The sequence below is a fragment of the Mustela erminea genome, chromosome 2, assembly GCF_009829155.1.
Source record: "Mustela erminea isolate mMusErm1 chromosome 2, mMusErm1.Pri, whole genome shotgun sequence".
Taxonomy (NCBI): Eukaryota; Metazoa; Chordata; class Mammalia; order Carnivora; family Mustelidae; genus Mustela; species Mustela erminea.
The window spans coordinates 59,008,450-59,015,386 of NC_045615.1; the positions used below are offsets into that span (position 1 = coordinate 59,008,450).

Here is a 6,937-nt window from a genome sequence, read left to right on the forward strand (position 1 = left end):
GGGAGCCTGCTTCCCTCTCTCTCTCTGTCTGCCCTTCCGTCTACTTGTGATTTCTCTCTGTCAAATAAATAAATAAAATCTTAAAAAAAAATAAATTTAAAAATTATTCTCAGTAAATTTAAAATAGCAATGTAAATCACAGTTCACTTTTTCAGTGTTTTATTTTTTTATACTTTTTACTGTTAAATAGAATAAGGATGTATCTTATAACTAATGGCAATTTGGATTTCACAAAAATAATGTGTATATTTACTTTATAAGAAAGATTTATCTATTTATTTGAGAGAGAGAGAGAGAGAGCACCAAGGGTGGGATGGGGGGAGGAGGTCAATGATGTAAGAAAAATAATGCCTATAGGAAAAGCATATCACAGCACAGAGGTGGGGCATAGTGAAGGAAGGGGCAAACTGGAGTCTGGAAGATTGAAAAGAAGGAAGTTCTGAGTACGTGACAAGGGCACAGGCAGCAGCAATAGAGGAGAAAGAAGAAGATACATGATGATTCCCATGTATACATTCTGGATGACTAAAAAAAATCTTAGCATCACTGATAAAGAAATGAGAGACATAAGGCAGGTTCTGAGAAATTAAGAAAGACTATTTACTCAAATGGGAAAGCCTCATGAGTAGGAGTTTCAAAAGTCTCTGAAAAATATCCTTCAATCTCTAGATAAGTAACTTTTTTTGAGAGAGAGAGAGAGAGAGAGAGCACCTGCATGGAGAGACAGGGGCAGAGGGAGAGGGAGAGAGAGAATCCATGTTGGGCTTGGAGCCTGATGTGGGGCTCCATCTCATGACCCTGAGATCGTGACCTGAGCTGAAATCAGGAGTCAAACACTTAACCGATTGAGCCACTACAGGTGTCCCTCTAGATAATTAATTCTTATAACAAAAAGCAGTATTATATTTTATAAAAGAAACCAACAAGCTCAGGATGGCCAGAGGAAATGTTGGTGATTAGCCTAAACAGAATAACCATTTCGTAAATGTTAAAGAAATGAGATATAAAAATGTAAAGCACTGGTTCACTCTATCTGCTCTACTTTATGCCAAAGGCTTGACTGTATACCTGTTATTCTCTCAATGGAATATACTGTGGTCTCATCTCAAGTGTGAATTTAGTATTCTCTTAAGTAATGACAAGTTGAAGTTCATCTCAACATAGGGCAGGCAGGAGTCTGGTCGGATCAAGTGTGCTGCTGGGGACCTGGAATGGGACCACCCCGTGATGGAGGACAGGTATTGGGGCCTGAGAGAGAGGTAAGAAAAGGAGATGCAGCTGCGCCACTGGCAGGAAGCCCAGACTGACAGCCCAGTAGATGGCAGGAAAGATGACGACCAGGTAGGTAGTGCCAGTCAATGATAAGCCTGAAAAGTGTCCCATCAGCAGGTCAGGAACAAAGGGAATTCCCCCTGCCAAGCAGGAGGCTTCAGGAAGGCTGCCAGCAGATGGAAGGTGCTCAAATTCCCTAGATGAGCCATAGTAAAAGTACAGCCTGACTCAAATTACAGGTTTCAGGTAGACTCAGGCACACAGAGACAAATAAGGATTCAGCTTCAAGAACAGGAACAGAAGAGAAATACCAAATTTCTGGAATAAGATGGCTACAAATACTGCAATACAAGGCATCAGAACTCTGCATAAAACAGAAACATTCTACAGTTTTCAAGGAATCTATCATGTAATGGAAACTCCTACCTAATAGGATCAAGCTGTTTAATCTCCCCAAACCTCTGCTTCCTTGCCTATAACATGGGGACAGTTACATTTCCTACTGTTAGTTCTAAGATATATTGTTGAGTAAAAAAGAAAATCACAAAATTATATTTATTCTATGATTCTATTTATATTAAAAATCTGCATCCAAGCTTTTTTTGTGAACATATGTACACACACATACACACAGTCACACGCACACCAGATCTGGAAGGAAACACATTCCAGTACTGTTAATGGTAACCATGGAGAAGAGAATGGGAGGGGTACCTTCAGTTTTATTATAAACAGTTCTGTTTCTTTAAATATTTTGCAATATGCATACATTAGTATATGACTTCTCAAAGAAAAGACAGCTTAAAATATCTAGCTCAAAGGAGTATCATGAGGTTTCAACAAAATTGTGTATGTTCCTGAGGTGTGAAACCCAGGGACAGTCACAGAGGTAGATCTCCACAAATGACAGTACTCTTGCCATTGTCACTGTTGCTGCTGTCATTAGAGGGGGAAGTGGAAGAGGTTCATGAAATCTTTAAGAACACAGCAAAAGGAAAGTGAAGGCAGAAGCACAGTTAGGAGCATAAACAAGCTATATTTAGACATCCTCACGGAGAGGACTGTGAAGTGACTGACGTGTGGTAAGCAGGACAGTGTCCACCTGGGCAAGTTCCATGGCAATGAAGCTGATGGAGCAGAATCCGGAGGGCAGGAAGAGGTATGGTTTGCCAGCATTGTACAGCATGAGAATTATCAAAGTGGGTTGGAGGAGCTGAAGATCTCAGGCTGCCAATACATGGAAGTCCACTTTCACCTTCAGATCCTGTCAAAGCCTTTCTCTTCTGAGATGAAAAAATCCAGCAGGCAGTGAGAAGGTTGGATAGAGGCCTTCCATGGGGCAGGTATAAGGCAGAGAGAAAAATGTGGGTGGATTTATAGAGGTTGCCGTCTTTCCCCAGGTGCTCTGATAAGAACTGGGCCAGCATTGCAGGAGGAGAGCCAACAGGAAAGAAGAGGAGAGCCCCCGCTGCTATAGCACCTTGTACAAGAGATCCAGTCACGGGCTTTGTTTATGTGAGGTCGAAATACCTCATCCAAGTCCACCACACTACCATTTCCTTCTTGGGGGGTGGTAGCAATCTGGGACCATGCTGTCCCTAACCACCTGCCCAGCAGGGAGCTTCATGTGTCCACTAGTGGGCTTCATTTTCAGTTCTTTTTGCTTTCTGAGAGCAGCTCTATTGGGCAAGCTTACTGTGGTGTTGTGGGCCACCTGTTAGTGTCCCCCACAAATTCATGTGTTGAATCCCCAAACCCCAATAGGAAGGTAATATGAGATTTGGGCTCTGGGAGGTAATCAAGTTCTGTATTAGTCAGAGTTTTCTAAAGAAACAGCACAGAAATATTAGAGAGAGAGAGAGAGAGATGGAAAGAGAGAGAGGGCACCTGGATGGCTCAGTGGGTTAAAGCCTCAGTCTTCAGCTCAGATCATGATCCCAGGGTCCTGGGATCGAGCCCCGCGTTGGGCTCTCCGCTTGGCAGGGAGCCTGCTTCCTCCTCTCTCTCTGCCTGCCTCTCTGCCTACTTGTGATCTCTGTCTGTCAAATAAATAAAATCTTTAAAAAGAAAAGAGAGAGAGAGAGATTTATTATACGAAATGGCTCACATGATTGTGGAAACCAAGTCCATAATCTGCTGTCTGGAATTCAGTCTGAGTTCAAAGCCCTAAGAACTAGGAGCACCAAGGTCTGAGGGCAGAAGATGGACATCTTGGTTCATACAGAGAGTGAATTTGCCCTTTCTTTGCCTTTTTGCTCTATTGAGGCCCTCAAGAGATCTGATGACATTCACTGGCATTGGTGAGACTACTATTCTTTACTCAGTCTATTAATTGAAATGCTGGTCTCTTCCAGAAACATCCTCACAGTCACACTGAGAAATAATGTTTTACCAGCTATCTGGAGCATCACTTAACCCAACTGGGCTGACACATCATAGGTCACTAGGGTGGAGCCCTCCTGTTGAGATCACTGCTCTTAGAAGAAGAGCCATGAGAGCACTTCCTTTCTCTCGGCCATGTGAGGACACAGCAAGAGACAGTCAGCTGCAAACCGATGTGGGTTCCCACCAGACAGGGAATCTGCTTGCAACTTGATCTTGAACTTCTCAGAACTGTACAAAATGGCTTTTTGTTGTTTAATCCACCTAGTCCCTGGTAATCTGTTATTGTAGCCCCAACATTCTAGGATGTGGGGAGTATGGGTTTCTGCTCCTGATCATCCACAAGGGTCTCTGAGTTTGTACTACTGTCCTCAGGACACTTAACCAAGCTTTTGTGACATACTACCTATGACACCAACACAACTGCTAGTGAACAGTAGTCAAGGCTCCCTAGTTCTCTTAAGCCAAAAAAGTTGGTCCTTTTCTTGGTCATCAGAGTGCCCTACTGAAAAATGAGCTCATACAGCTTTTTATTCACACTTTCTTCCTTGGATCACAGGCTATTCCATGCCTTTCTTTCCCCCAGACTCTCCCATCTTACCCTCATGACTTCTCGCTGTGCAGTTTCCAGGTCACTGGAAGCATACTTAGCTTCTCATGCAGTGTGCATCTCAGGGGTACCCGTTCATCCAAAGGATCCACATGGGGTCATTCACTGGCTGGTGGTAGGTGCATTCCTCAGCACACTGAGCTCCTCTTGGACAAAAGCAGAATAGTCATTGAGAACCCCTCTCAGCACACTGACCAGCACTCTTTGATGATAGGCTTTGACTTTTTCTACCTCACTATACCAATGCACATCAAGCCCTCATGCAGGTGATCAGAAAGGTGGAAAAATTCCTGTGGGAGCAGGGATTCTGAAGTCCCAATCTTAAATCGTGTAAACCAAGACTGAGCACAATCTGTGAGGCAGGAAACAATCAATATGAGGATACACAGCTGAGGCCAGCCAGATAGGCCACAGAATAATGACATGGGAAGGAAGGAAGTATGCACCAAGCAGTGACTTGCAGAGAAGCTTAGGGCATGAGAATGGGACCTCAGGGGCAGGGCTTAGGTGAGAAGGAAGGTGATTTGGGCTTCTGTACTATTACATCCTAATTAAGGGAAATTAGTCGGCTTTCTCAAGCCTGACACTGAGGAATACCGGACCCTCTAGTGCTTTGTTTGGGTTGCCATAACAAAATACCACAAGTGACTGAAACAATAGAAATTTACCTTCTCACAGTTCTGGAGGCTGGAAGTCCAAAATCAAGATGCCAGCAACATGGGTGTGTGTGTGTGTGTGTGTGTGTGTGTGTGTGTGTGTGTGTGTGTGTAAACCTTGTATTCTTCATGATTCAAGCCTGTTTTGAGAAGGTGTAACATTTTTATTTATGCTTTGGATTAGCCTTTGTGCTGTATTAAAAGAGGGAGGTATGAACTTGTTACTTTACCAAAGTTCAATGAAACAGATTCAAGTCAAAAGTTAAATCGTAGGTATTTTCCACCACACCAAAAACTGACTTCCAGTACTAGGCACTGGAGGCAGAACTCCAACAGGAAACTGCCTCAGGTCAGGAAGAGGGCAGAGTCTACCTGGAGGACAAAGGGCCTGGAAGTTTCCACAACCTGATTTTACCCATTTGCTAAGGGCCCCTAGAAAACAGGGTTGATGAATTACACTATAGCACAGGTCTCCTACTTGTGTATTCCTAATCATTTCACACAGTTAATTACTATTCTGAATATGGAGTATGCAGTTTGGGGTCAGACAAACAAATTCTAGATCAGTCAGGGTTTCAGACGACTCCCAACTGAAGAATCTAAATCTCAATCTCCATCTGGAACATTCCTTGTGATCCCTACAGAACAAGAGCCCAGATCCATGATTTAGAGGGATAAAACAAAACAAAAAGCCCATAGAAAGAACCGATGGCATAAAGGGAAACAACTGCAGACCATACGGTAAGCATGTTGCCAAGGGCTGAGTCAACATCCTCAATAAGAAGGTCCTACGCCTCTCTCTACTAGTAAGCAGTGGGAGCACTGGAGGCTGGAGTCCTAGCCCACATCTGCCCCTCTCAAGGTTCGGGAATGTTTCAGTCTTGGTTAACAGCCCTGCTGTTGCGTGTTGTAAGTATCCAAGAGATCTAAATAATAAATAAGACTGCATGGTTTTGAAGGTAGATGGAATGTACTTTCTGTTTTTCAGTATGGAGAAAAGGACACCCATCCCTGGGTGCCAGAAACTGCTGTCATCCAGCACAGTGCTATAGCATGCAACATCAGCGCCAAAAGCAACTCCCTCTCCCTTGCACAGGCAGACAGGTAATGGTAGCACAAGGGTTGATTAAGTGTGCCTTGGTACAAGTGTTAGGGCTTGCCCATGGTGCTTGTAATGTTAAAGCCCAGACATTCTCCCAATTCTTCTTGAGCAATGACACCAGGAAAGTGACAGCTAAGTGGATGTCATATGCAAGCTCATCATCTGTCATCTCCACAAGGCCAGCAACCGCTGCCAGACACAGCACCTTCCTCGGTTGGAATCCTATCATGGACTTCACTTCATCCACTTCGGCCATCACGTTCTCATTGTGGGTCATCAAGGAAGGGAACTTGCCAGGCTTATTCAGGCCCAGGCCCGGATTCATGGGATCTGCTTAATCAGAGATTCCAAAGCCAAAAAACGCATCATACTTCTCAGCCAACTTCTTGACTAATTTTTCATTCTTGTTGAGTTTTTTTAGCACCTCAATGTCCATGTAGGCAATATCCACAGCCTTGGCCTCATCACAGTGCTGCTGGTCTCCCAAAACACATACGGAGAACTGGGGTGGGGATGCACTTATGTCTAATGGTGTTCAAGAAGCATTTGTCCTTCTGAGTGTCCTAGTTCTTCAAGCTGATCTACAGCTCCACTATCTTCAAAACCTTCTGGCTTTTGCATTGGTTGCTGTATAGGACTTCCCACATTGCCCTGTACACTATGTCATAGGAGACTTTCCTGCTCATGGTGCCACATGACATAACGATGGAAAAGAAAACAACATAAGTTTCATTCTGAGACCTCTTCTCTTGGATCATTCAAAACCATCATCTAGCTGCATACTCTCATGCCCTTTCTTTGGTGTGTACATAGAGAGAGGGAACGAGGGAGCAAACACAGGTGTCTTTTCTCATAAAGGCACTAATCCTGTTGGATCAGGGCCTAACCTTATAACCCCATTTAACCTTTATTAGT

The 6,937-nt window shown here is 43.8% G+C and overlaps 1 pseudogene; it reads right to left on the reverse strand.

The window, feature by feature from the left end:
• Positions 1 to 6,069: 6,069 nt before the first annotated feature.
• LOC116583288 lies at positions 6,070 to 6,708 on the reverse strand (annotated as a pseudogene).
• Positions 6,709 to 6,937: the final 229 nt, after the last annotated feature.